At 42.5% G+C, this 13,220-nt stretch overlaps 1 protein-coding gene across 7 annotated transcripts in view; it reads left to right on the top strand.

Annotated features, from left to right (window-relative positions):
- Positions 1 to 13,220, top strand: part of SHROOM2 (shroom family member 2) — a 132,460-nt gene that overhangs the window by 57,179 nt on the left and 62,061 nt on the right. For 2 of the 7 annotated variants that reach the window (XM_074814857.1, XM_074814856.1), the window contains exon 1: positions 9,331 to 9,486. The exons of 4 other annotated variants lie outside the window; for them this stretch is intronic. The gene's annotated coding sequence lies outside the window, so the exon portion shown is untranslated. Of the gene's footprint in view, positions 1 to 9,304; positions 9,487 to 13,220 lie in introns of those variants that run through there. One more of the 7 variants, XM_074814858.1, reaches the window with a different exon arrangement.

Genomic DNA, 13,220 nt, shown 5'->3' with positions numbered 1-13,220 from the left:
AATAGTTAGTATAGGCAACAAGTAGAAAAATACATGTAGTTTTTCAGATTTTAAGCAAGTATTATACATATTTAGTCCATGGTTATGGTTAAGTATTGCTCAATAAACCAAAGGCATTTGTGGAGAACCACTGTTGAGTAGGAGTAAAATCTATTTTGCCATTAAATTTGATTTTGTTGCTTCTGGAACTAGGGTTTGTTATGGCAGAACAAATAGCAGTGATTTCTCTCTTGTTGCCCAGTAGCCATAATTCTTTTTGAAGATTGACCTTGGCCTTAACTGACCAAGAATAGATTTTTTTTGTTTTTTTTTTAATGGCTGTATTTTCAGCCAGACTTTGGCAATAGGTATGAAACTGCGGTAGGGCTTTCCAGGGCTGTATCTGCATGCATGTACCATAGCTGTAAGTAGGAAGGTGTGATAGCCCCTCGCTACCCTTGTTACTTGGAATTGAAGTGGTTGTGGAACAGCATGTTCCTGTGCAGATCTTCAGTGTACATGCTTTGGGAGTGGGTATTTGTAACAGATGCATGTAGCTTTAAAGTTGAAGGCTTGAACATTTCAATGTGACTGCAGGTGGTGGAAGAGCTGGGCTGTTAAATTCCCATTTTGCAAATTCACTTCAGAATTGGGTCAGTGCGTTGCTGTAAGCCCACTCTTCTGCTCTAAGCAGGGTGGCCGGTTTTAAACGTGTGCCAGATAGGACGTCCTGCCAGCCCCTGCTCTCAGCTGGCTTTTGTGATGGAGAGGTGTGTGTCGGGATATGAGACAGGGCATCACCAGGCTGGGGCCTCTTTTTTCTCCTTTGATGCTGCCAGTGAGCTACCATGGCTCACAGGGGAATGGCAGGAACCAGGTAAGCACAAACATAACGTGTGAATTGCATAGCACCTACAGGCCTGGTTCAGGAGCCCTTGGAGTGGATGTCCTGTGTTCTAAGGAGTGCCTAGCAATCCCAGCAGGATCTTTCAGTGAAGGAGTGTTTAATGGAGCAACTGCCAAATAAGCCACTCTGTGCATGCTCAGTGGGGGTACACAGAGGAGGCCGGCTGGTGTGGAGCTCCCCCCTGGCTCAGGAATGCCCCCCACATCCTCCACGGGCAAACCTGGGCATGGCTGGGCCTCCACGGTGCTGCTGCTCCTCCTTCAGTTGTGTGATCCTGCACTAGTGATGGAAGGAATGCATACAACAAAAGGAAGAGCGCACACTTTCATCTTATATTTTCAGCAAATTATACCTTGGAAGAGTCCCAATGAGGACCATGTCCCCTGGTTGCCTAACTGTCAGCACAGTCACTTAACCAACACATTAACAGTGTGAATCCGCGTTCCCTTCACTGTGACCGTAGCAATACCACCCAGGTGTTAGGATGATTCCTGTGCCAGCTGTCTTTTTGATGGGGTGCATGTCTAAAAAGCACTTCTGTTTCTTAATTTTCTGGCCACCTCACCCATTTCTCCGTTGCATTAACGTGATTTGATTCATGCTGTTAGTGACACACTAATGGACACTTGAGCTGAACATAATTTTCGGTTCCTCCAACTGGTGGTGTATTGTCCCTGGTTTCAAAGAGCAAATTATTGTCTTGTGGTTTTGGATGTTTGTTTTGTACAACTGTCAGGACTCTCTCAATACGTATGTTGTGACTGACATGTTTTTGTCTTGTGGTGACTTTCATAATTTACTTCTTTACAAATCTAAAAAATCTGGCCTGTAAAGCTTGAATAACAGAAAGACAAAAATGCAGCAGATGTCACTATGTTTTACGAAGTCAGCTCCGTTACAGCGATGTTTGGAGTACTAGGAAGGGCATAGAAATTCCCTTGCAGGTAAAAGGAAACCTCTATAATTTGAATATACTTATTCAGAAGGTTACTTGTGGCAATGCTATTCAGTTTTTATGAAGTAATTGCCAAAATTGGGTAATGTTGCTTTTTTGTGGAATGGAATATGCATCAGATGGTAACAACCTGTGAGTCATGACTGGTTTTTAGGGTGTTTTTTTTCCTTCAGTCCTGCAAGCACTTGTTGAAATGGTTAATTTTGAGCATGAGTAGTCTCATCCAATTTAGTGAGAGCACTCACATGACTGAAGATGAAAAAGTATACAAGTGCTTACAGGATTTAACCATAGCTTTTTACCAGGCAGTACACTGGGTTTATTCTTAAAACTGCTTTCTACTGGTGACTTTCAATGTAGGTGTTGGAAACTATAATATGTAGCCCCTTGGGTGAGAGGGAAAACATGTAAGCCTTCTAAAATTTTTGAGGGTCTGAAGACTTACTCATTTCACATGGTACTTTCACATGCACACAGAGAGGATTTTGTGTGTGTGTGTGTTTGATAATACTGTAGGGAAACAGAATTGTTAACCACATCCATTAAAGACCAAATAAATAATGTTTTTATGTCAGGAATCTTCTTTGCATTTGGAAGGAATGCTTCTGTATATGTTGTATGCATTTTGAAATATTGGATTGTTGGGAGTTGCTTTTAAGCAACTTTTATGGTTTTTTTAAACACTAGTTAAGAACTTTGACATGCACATGTACAACTTCAGAAGAGTAGTACTAATACTCCTGTTTCAGTGTGTTGCAGTTCTTGTGGTACTTTTAGGTTACATATTTCACCTCCTGAAGATTAAATGACTGATGAGATTGAGAACTTTGATGCTTCTTAAATGTTTCAGTGTCAAGTAGCCTATCGTGTTGAGAGTAGAGATTTTATGCTCTACTTGGTCAAGTATCTACATGTAACAGCTTCCAACTTGAAAAGATTATAAAAAGGTTTTAAAATAATTTCTGAATCCAGCCCTAACTCCAAAAACATGACCACTTAAAAGAAGGGCAGGAATACAAGAGTTGCAGCTTTAGTTACTGAATAACTGAACAAATTTGCATCTTATCTCATACACAAGAAACCTACTATTTTATGGTCATTGCTGCCGAATCTGCATAATACTGGATCACCTGGCAAAACAGTCTGGCACAGAGACACAGCTAGCATACTGCTGAGTTATATGGCCCTTACAATTTTAGTCCAGCTTCATGCTGAGTGCAGAGGAAGGACAGAGTGACAAAAGCCAGGGCTTGGGGAAGTTTTTGCTGGGTTGCAATTGAAATCAGTCAGTTCTTTGGTCTGGCTCATGGAGCAGTCTTGCTGACAGGTGGGCAGATGAACAAGAGGTGGCATCAGATGGGGAAGAAGGTGCTCTGGGGGATGGTAATATCTTCAAAATCTCATCTGGCATAGGACATGTCACAGCTAAATAGCTTTCCCAAATAAAACTTGAAGCATCTCAGCTCGTGGCATTGTTCTTTGTGAAGGCTCAGTAATTTGCATTATGTGGCTATAGTGTTTTAACCAGGAATAAGATGAATTAAGGCTGGGCTGTCTCCTGAAATGCCCTGGGTCTGGAGGAACTCTCTTTCCCCACTCCCATTTTTGGATCACCTTGGACATGGTTAGGTAAATCACAGCTGAAATCTGTGTGGGAATGCACCACACCTGCGTAGAAACACTGGTGTTTGGAGTGTGGTTTCTGAGGAAACTCAATTCATCTGGGACAGCTATTGAACGGTAAGCTCATTGCAGTAAGTGGCTGGGATGCAAAACACACCTGTTGTTTCTGGCCATAAGTGACACATGGGTTTCCATGGCCAGGTGCTCCAAGGACGTGGCAAGTTCCTTCTTGCTGAAGGCAGTATGTTGGGCTGGTGTAGGCAGCTGCATGCTGCTGTGCTTGCTAACTCTGTCCTGGGCAAAGGTGGTGGTGGGGAGCATGTATGAAGGCCGCTCTGCTTCCTGCTCCTCGCTCCTGATCCTTTGCCTCAGCCATGGTGAGACAGCCTAAAATCCCCTGTGTATTTTGACTCCTGCTGCTGATGTTAGCACTTGCCCTGTGAGAGGCTGCATTTTTCTTCAGCATTACTGGTGATTGAAGCTTCTTTTGTATTTATGTTAAAGGTTGATTTCTTCAGCACCTTACACAGCATGATAATTCCCAAAATACTTGAAAGTAAACCCTGCTGGAACCCCTGTTTATAGCTTTTTTTTTTTAATATGTGAAGCATTTTAGATGCATCTAGATGATAAATACTCATGAAAAAAATAGTTTATTATCCTTTAGAGGAATTATCGTAAATCATGGCAAAAACTGAGGTAAGAGAATGACATCAGGAGTTTAGTGCTATCTAGCCATCAAAAGGTAGCGGAATATGCATGAAATAAGGATGAGGAAAAAGTATTTATGTAGCTTATATAATATACCATAAATCCCAAGGTCAGTGCTTTTATCTTGGACATCCAGATGTGTGTGTCTAGTTCCCCAAGGCAGAGCGAGGAAAAACAGTTCTAGAATATGAAAGCTTTGTCATGGTAGTCTGCTATGAATTTAGCAGGCAGGAAGATTGATGATGTCATACCTCACACAACTTAATACCTCATTGTTGACCGTGCATATCTTATTTATAAATGAAATTGCTGTTCCATCCTGCTCAAGCTTGTACAGTTGGGGTGAGGTACAAGGAAAAACAGAGCAAACTGTGATGGTGAAATCCTGATTTGCCCGTTAATGACTGAACTCTTTAAGGGCACTAAGACTTGATAATTTATTTTGCATTTATTTGTTTTCACAGAACAAAGCAGAGCATTTTGCAGGTCTCTTTTAGTTTCCTTTTATGTAAAATGAAATTTACTAGGTTGTGGGATAGGAAAGGAGCTACTCTACAGTCCTGCGACAAGGCAATACTCCTTCCAGCATGGCTTCTGTTGAAAGAGGCACTCTTGACTGTACTGCAGCCTTGCTGTTTGCTCCATTTTCAGACACAGGGTGACTGGCAGATGGGAGGTTAGACCAACTGGTCACCTGATGCAATGGGAGGAGAAAGCAAAGAGCAATACTACAGACTTGATAGGTCTTGCTGTAGTTGAGAGCAAGGCAAAAGGTGATTGTGTAGATCTTTGTGTGTATTTTGGCAGATGAGAATAGGCATTTAAGGTAGGATATGCTGCTTTGCTTTTTAGGGATTTGGACAGATACCTATATCGTAGAACTCTATCAGTAACTTGTCTGTCAAAATACTGGTTCAATTTGCCATTCTAAGACATCTGAATATTAATACATTGCTTTTATTATGACTTTTCTATCTGCTAGAGCCCCTCCCTCCCCTCAGAAGTCTGTAAGTTAAGCACAAGGTTACATTTTTTTGGCTTGTTTTCAAATTCTAGGTCAGTTCTCTTTAGGGATACTTTTTGGGAATCACTTCCTTTTATGATAAGATACTAGAAGCTGAAAATGCAAAACCAGGAACTCCTCCGTGGAAAAAAAAATGCTGCAGTTCCATTTGCTGCTTCCAGAAAAATAGGCTGGCTTCATTGTTGTTAGAATTTGTCAGCACTTTTCTTGGAAAGGTAAGTAAGAAGGGCGTACAAGGTATTCAGATACTCAGTGCATGGAGATAAAACACAAACAGCAAAGCCACAAACACAGTTTTGATGGTGTAGCTTGTTGCATTGAGTTTTAATGAGTTACAAACGTTCAAAACAATATGGTGTTATCAGAAAACAACCTGTTAATTTCTGGTGTCTCAGTTGGAGTGAGTCATTCTAAAGGTGCCTAAAATCCAAAACCTGCTGAGTAATTTCCCTTTGAAAACAAAGAGCAATGAACATGTCTCAAAGTCCACACTGAAAAATGGAGACAGCCAGAATCTCTCCTGACTTCTGAAAATCACAGCTATAGCAATTAAGTGTCTGAGGACTACTTTTAAATGTGCAAATAAGACAGCCTGACCACAAAAGATGCATGTTTTTTTTTTTAATTCTGAATAGCGTCAAGTCTGTTGTTTTCCCCGTAGTTGAATCCTTTGCTGGTAGCGCTCTCTTGTGGCTGTTGTTTTCATTAAATGACTTAAAAGGGATTTAAAAAGTATGTTTATAATTTAAAGATTTCTACCTTAGAACACACACAGTCTCTTTTGGATAAGTGTTCCTAAATTAAATGTGGTATTTTAATGATGTAGGACAGTCAGTCTAGACAAAAGCATCCCAAATGTGCTTCCCAGAAGATCTCAAAGGGGACATGTGTATTGAGCATTCAGGTTTTTAACCATTTTTCATCTTTGTGGTTTTGGTGAAAAGCCATATGCCTGAGGAAGGACAGGAGAGAGTCTTGGAGGGGAGTGAAGTCCTCATTGGCAGCTGGAGTCAGGTGGAGGAGAGACTGGGATGGGCACCTTCAGCAACAGGCTTGATTGCAACTGCTGCTTTTCCTGTAACACTGTTCTTGGTGATGAGCGGGTTACTCCCCACAACTTTGGTTATTAAAACAAACGAAAAAAGGCTCTGGGAAAAAATCTTTCCCAGTGAAACTGATATGTGTGATCCCAGTGAAAGCTTTTCACCCTGAATTGCTGTTTTCTGATTCCAGGGATGGGAGAAGAGAAGGTGGGGAGGGTACCTCTTGACCTGTTCTGCTTTCCAATTACAAAGCTCTTCACTGGTGTTTTATTTTTCAGTAAGGAGGTAAAGCCTTCTGGAAGCTCAGATTGTGGCATGCAGGTGTTTCCTCTGAACTAGGAACATATAGTTTCCTCTTTTCTTAAAGAGCAGTTATTAATGAAAAGCTGTTTGGTACTACACAGACTCGATACCATCGTGTCATAGCTTATAAGCACGTCTGCATTAATACCAAGTGTATGAAGTTGGCTGTAGGCTCCTTTTCCTTCTACACTGTAATCCAACAGCAACTAGAGAATGATCTCAGGTTATTTACTTAGTTATACTCTCTCGGAGAGAGGCAGGTTTACACTTGAGATAAGGCCTTGAGTGGGAAGGGTCTTTGCCCTTAAAATACTTGATGGAAAAGTCTCTATTCTTCAGTAGGCTGAAATCTTTGTGCATGGCATTTGTCTGGTCACCTACCTTCTCTGATCTTTGGATCCTATGTATAAAATAAGCACAGTTATAATGCCAGTCCTTTCAGGGATATTTTAAAAAATTCAGCTAGTCTCTTATAAATGCTTTCATAGCAATTATGTGACCATTCATTTACAGCTGTTTTCCAGCAAATGTAGTGCCATGCCCAACGGTCCTTGTAGTGAAGGTAAGATGAGCTTGCTTTGTCTGTTTGCTGTTCTGACTGCAGTCTAGCAGGATAGCTCATCAGTATCTGATTGCAGATTAAGACTGAAAAAAAGCTTTTTAAAGCCAAATTAAAAATCCTATTGGCCAATCATATTTTGAAGTTCAAGTTTCCTTTTCTTTAAAATTAAGGAGATATTTGTTTTTTAATTTGTTTTTCCTCTTTTTTTTTTTTACCACAGTACCCATATAATTCTAATACTTTTTCAGATAGTGGATTCAGTAGTACTCACTCCATGCGATTTATTCTTCTGTTATGTAGAGTGAAGATGGACTTTCGGCTGAAAATTCAGGAAAAAAGGTCTTTTTTTCCACTTGATTTTACTTCTCTGTTTTGCCAAATAAGTCACCAAGTGTAGAATAGTATTTGTCAGCTGGACTTTGTATCCTCATTCACACAACAATAACTCCATGTTTTCTGGACTCTTTCAGAAACAATGTTGGAAAAATGACCCATCATACAAAAGTCTTTCTTTCTCTGGGCTAAATGTGCACGTGCACACATGTGCATGTGTGTTAATGTTGATAAGCAAGCTAGTTTACCTTTATTCAGAGTACTTCCGAAAACCCTTATTATATTAGCTTTAACATCTGTGAGAAATCAATGCTCTCACCTTTATATAAAGTGTAGTCATTTTTTCATAGCACATTGCGGTCTGGCTGGGAAAGTTTTAGCCATACACTATCTAACTTCTAGTAAGTTCACACAGTGGAGTTATTGGACTTCTTTGTAATTGTGTAATTCTGCCATATGCTGTCTTAACTAGATTTCTTATTAAAATCCAAATATGCCTGCATAAAATAACACGACTTCTTGCCCTTTTGCCAGCCTCCTCCTCCCTCCTGAAGTTTGAGCATTTCTGTAAATCCACAGTACTTGCAGCATTTTCTTTGCAATTATAAGCACATCTTCCTTTGACCTGTGAGAAGCCATTCATTTTTCATACATAGGATGTGGGTCAGTCAGTTGGTAAGGATGCTGCCGTGCAGTCACCTTCTTGTGGCGATCAGTTTGCTATGTTATAGCACACAACCAATAAAAATGAATAGTCATTATGTGTTTAGTGCGATGGGTCAGTGAACCTAAGGAAAATGTGATCTTGGCACATAGGCCAGTATATAGGATGGAAGTTTCTTATTCTCCTGGGCTGGTCCTTAAGGATGCAGCAGAACTAATCTTTCTCATTTTCTCCTAAATAAACTCTGTGCAGTCTGTTACTGTATCCTTTACATCCTCAGGCACAATGATAGTCAGCAACTGTAGCAAGCCTGCATGTGCAAATCTGGCCAGTGACAGTGGATTAATGGTGTGGCTATGGAATAAAGCTTGTTTTTTCAAAATATTATTAAAATAAATTGTCCTTTGAAAGAATTCCCTAGAATTTGTAACATCAGTCTTGCTGGGAGATGGAAGGAAGTACCTGCCACTTTTCTCCATAGGCAATGATTTCTGATGCCTTTCTGAGTGCTGAGGTTATTTATTTCTAGGGTTATCACAGGCAGCTTCTCTTTTGAGGGAAGTGCTGCTTCCTGAGAAGACTGGCTGGTTGGTTTTAATGTATAGGAAAAATGTCTATAACTCTCAAATGCTACTGACAGCCCATCAGATCTTAAGAGGCCCGAGTTGTTCTGGTGATTTCTTTTAACTTTGCTCCTTGAGCAGATTTGTCATCTCATAGGTGACATTAACTTCTTTACAATGCAGTGCCCCAGACTGGTTTATTCATCCATGTATTTGCTTAGAAGATTGCAAAAGGAAAGGATGGAGCAGCTGAAAGAAAAACATTTCAGCAGCATAATCTCAGTGTATTTTCCACGTGTCATGTCAAACACCACTTCAAATTAAAATAAACATCTCCCCTCCCTCCTCCTCCAGGAACAGTCCTCTAGTTTCATTTTTTGGGCTTTGCTCAGCTTTTTCCCACCGAGCTCCGCTGGCAGCGTTCACCAGGGTCGGTCGGTGGAGTCACTGGTATGACTAATCAAAACTGCTACGGCCTCTTAGCAGGGAGCAGTAACAAGACTCCTTTGTGAGTCTAATTATATCCCCTAAGCTGGCACAGCGATGCAGATTAGTGCAGGAGGAGGACAGTCGGTCGTGGAGGGCAGTGGCATCCCGTGCTCTGATCCTCCAGCATTGCCTGCTTTTGCCGGGGACGGAGCCCAGGCGGGTGCCACCCGCACCCCATGCGTGCCACCCCAGCCCACAACTGGGGCCTCATTGCACCTCTCTTGGCCTGGTCCCACTCCCTGACGCAGAGGCTTGCCTGCCAGCTGGGAGCCATGCCTGGTCCCTGAGGAAGGGGTCTGGGGAGGAGGCACTGCCCGGCGCGGTGCCAGGGTAGGTACCTTGGGCTGCGCTGGAGGTGGAGGGCTCCTGCCGGGCTGACCAGGAGGCCTGGAGGGCACCAGCACCTGAATCAGCTCTGGCAGCTCCTCACCCCTATGGCCCATCACTGGGATAAGCAAGTGCTCAGGGTGCCCTTCTCTTGGCTTTTTTGTATCTTACTGATTTGTCTGTGTAGGAAGAGGGGGGGAAAAAAGAAAAAAAGCAAGCTATGCAGGGTTGTGTCAAATGCCTCTGATTAAAATTTCATAACAGGATTGTTGAAGTGGAGTCAGCAGGTATGGAAGAGGGGAGGTGACTGAGAAGAGTATTTTGTGGTTTGCTTGCCGGTTTGCCTCCTGTTTCTCATGCAGACCTGGCTTCAGCATGTGTTGTGTTGCTGACCAAAACCACTCCTCTCCCAGTGAGGCCACGCACAGGGGTGGTTTGCAGTTGCCACTTTCTAAGAGTTGTGCAACTAGTTTTCTTGGGCCAGTCTCTTCATCCCACTGTGTATCATCAGGACAAATGGAATAGCAGAGTCAGTCTGTTAGTAAAACTTAGTGTCACAGCCTGAGAGTTTTTCAGTCTTAAACTTTTATTGGTGTGAAAAGAAAACTTAGTGGAAAAAGTTTCCCAGTCTGTGAGCAGTTTGCTGACATGCATAGGGGTTTGCACAAGGATGCAAGGGGATTTTTACAGAACAGTGCAAGAGGAAATGAGTATGCTGATAAACGTGTGAGAGCAAAACTTTTTGTTCCTCCCTGTAAATCTAGAGAAGGGATTGTGGGATTTTTGCCTGGGAAGGAGAGGACTATGAAGTAGTGAGCAAAAATGAAAAAAAAAAAAAAATCATTGAAATACACTTGCTTTATACAGTTTTGGGAAGTGGGGGAGGGTGTTAAGGGATTTTTTTTATTCCTCACTGCCAGGCAGTCACTGCTTCCTGCTCTTCAAGAACATATGCTGCGAAGGTGGGATGCCGGAGCAGCATGGGCTCAGGATGTGTTTCTGTCTCTTATCTGCTTAGTGGTGACCAGACAGAGCAGCCAGCTCCATTAGAGAAATCTCTAATCTAGTGAGGCTAATGGAGCTTCCTTCCAGCATGAGCTGCTCGGAGAGGAACTGCCCCTTGTATTTGTGGGGCAGGATCCCAGAAGAGTTATGATCAACTTCTGTGGGTTACTGCTGGTTTATAATAAAGCATAATATACAGCAGAGCGTTGGCACATAAAACACATCACACGTTTCTGCTGGCCTCACTGAAGTTCAAGTAAAGCTATAAAATATTAGACTTTCATTAATCACTTGGAACTCATATGTAGTATACAGTGTGTCTTTTTCGGTGATGTTTTTATATATGAAAGACATCTATTCTTTGAGGCTGTTTAAACTTCCCTGAGGGAGTTCTATACCACCCTAAAGCCAGTGTTACAACCCAGTTTTGTTTTCCAGCTGAAGACGACTAAATCTAATACATATAATGCAAACAGCTGAGTATTCACTGTTAGACAGAGCCACATTCACTGCTCTGGGTTTAAAAATAGTGATGTAGGCATAACTTGCATGTGAATATCGTATTGTTATTTATTGTGAGGTTGCCCATAGATACCTTGCATCAAGATCCATACCTTGGTTTATGTGGAAAGAGTGCACAGATGAATTCAGTTATTAAACTACTCAGTCATTTCAGACGGATGCTGATAGCTCCTGCAGCTTTTTAACACACAAGCTTTAGCAGCAGGAATAACTATTTATGAATATTAGGTAGAGCTTTTTCCCCCATATTTCGTCATCCATTATAACTGATCTGGCCTTGGAAAATCATTGAGGTAGTTTCTGATTTGATTTCTTGGTATCGAAGCACATGTTTCAACTTGCAGTTCTTTAGTTTTATTTTTGCCAGATTGAACGTCTTGTAAAATTTATTCTTGGTGATAATTAGGGTTACTAAAGATTGAAATCTGAAGAGGTGCTGGGAGGTTGGTTGAAGAGGAATAATCTATTGAAGATTTGTGTTGTTATTGCTGTGAAGTGATTCTGTTTCCAATCTTGCTCAGAAAATAGCTTTTATTTTGCTGTGAAGTGACTGAACCCAGCTTTCAAGTCTAGTGATGTTAAATTGGGTGCATATCTTGGCACATTCTGTTTCTGTAAAATAAGCCTAAAAGCCTGCAAGAACATTATCCACTAAAGAAAATCAGCTCTGCTCTGGGAATCCCAGAAATCAGAGTTGTCTGGTCATTTTTAAACTTCCAGCTCTAAGTGGTTTTAAGTGTTTTGAGTCTGCCATACATCTGCTCAAAATAAGGCCTGTACATGTTCCCAGGGTATCTAAATCAAGGGAAACTGCACTGCTGCAGTTAATAGATTAAGAAGAGTTTTATTTTTTTGGTCAGCACAAATTTACTGAAGATTTGAGTGTGTTTACACCGTGGCGGGACTGGGGTGGGTTTTTCACAGAGTGGCAGCTCTGGGAGCTGCTGGCTCAGGGCTTGAGCTGCAGGGGTGGTGCAGGGGATGGCTACTTATCCATGTCCAGTGCTGTTTCTCTGGGGAAGGGGGTGAAGTGGCTATTGTGGGTGAATCTTTGGCAGAGGTATCACTGGTTTATAGAATTATAGAATGGTTTGGGTTGGAAGGGACCTTAAAGATCATCTAGTTCCAACCCCCATGCCATGGACCAGGGACACCTTCCACTAGACCAGGTTGTTCAAAGCCCCATCCAGTCTGGCCTTGAACACTTCCAGGGAGGGGGCAGCCACAACCTCTGTGGGCAACCTGTTGCAGTGTCTCACTACCCTCACAGTAAACCTTATAACTAATCTAAATCTACCCTCTTTCAGTTTAAAATCATTACTTGTCCTATCACTACACTCCCTGATAAAGCGTCCCTCCCCATCTTTCCTGTAGGCCCCCTTTAAGTACTGGAAGGCTGCTGTAAGGTCTCCCTGGAGCCTTCTCTTCTCCAGGCTGAACAATGCCAACTCTCTCAGCCTGTCCTCACAGGGGAGGTGCTCCAGCCCCCTGATCATCTTCATGGGCTCCTCTGGACCCTCTCGAGCAGGTGTGTGTCCTTCTTATGTTGGGAGCCCCAGAGCTGGGCACAGAACTCCAGGTGGGGTCTCAGGAGAGCAGAGTAGAGGGGGAGAATCGCCTCCCTCGACCCCCTGGCCACACTTCTCTTGATGCAACCGAGGATACAGTTGGCTTTTGGGGCTGCAAGTGCACATTCCTGGCTCATAGTCAATTTTCCATCCACCAATACTCCCGAGTCCTTCTCTGGAGGGCTGCTTTCAATCCACTTATTGCCCAGCCTGTATTTCTGCTTGGGATTGTCTTAACCCACATGCAGGACCTTGTACTTGGCCTTGTTGAACTTCATGAAGATCACACGGACCCAACTCTCAAGCCTGTCAGGGTCCCTCTGAATGTCATCCCTTCCCTCCAGCGTGTTGACTGCACCACACATCTTGGTGTTGTTGGCAAACTTGCTGAGGGTGCACTCAATCCCACTGTCTATGTCACCAACAAAGAGGTTAAACAGTGCCGGTCCCCATACCAACCCCTGAGGAACACCACTCATCACTGCTCTCCACTTGGACATCGAGCCGTTGACCACAACTCTTTGGATGTGACCATCCAGCCAATTCCTTATCCACTGAGTGATCCATCCATCAAATCCATGTCTCTCCAGTTTAGAGACAAAGATGTTGTGTGGGACAGTGTCAAATGCTTTGCACAAGTCC

This window comes from Strix aluco, chromosome 2, assembly GCF_031877795.1.
Source record: "Strix aluco isolate bStrAlu1 chromosome 2, bStrAlu1.hap1, whole genome shotgun sequence".
Classification (NCBI taxonomy): domain Eukaryota; kingdom Metazoa; phylum Chordata; class Aves; order Strigiformes; family Strigidae; genus Strix; species Strix aluco.
The sequence above is the reverse complement of the archived record's forward strand: the minus strand, read 5'-3'. Positions and strand labels throughout refer to the sequence as shown.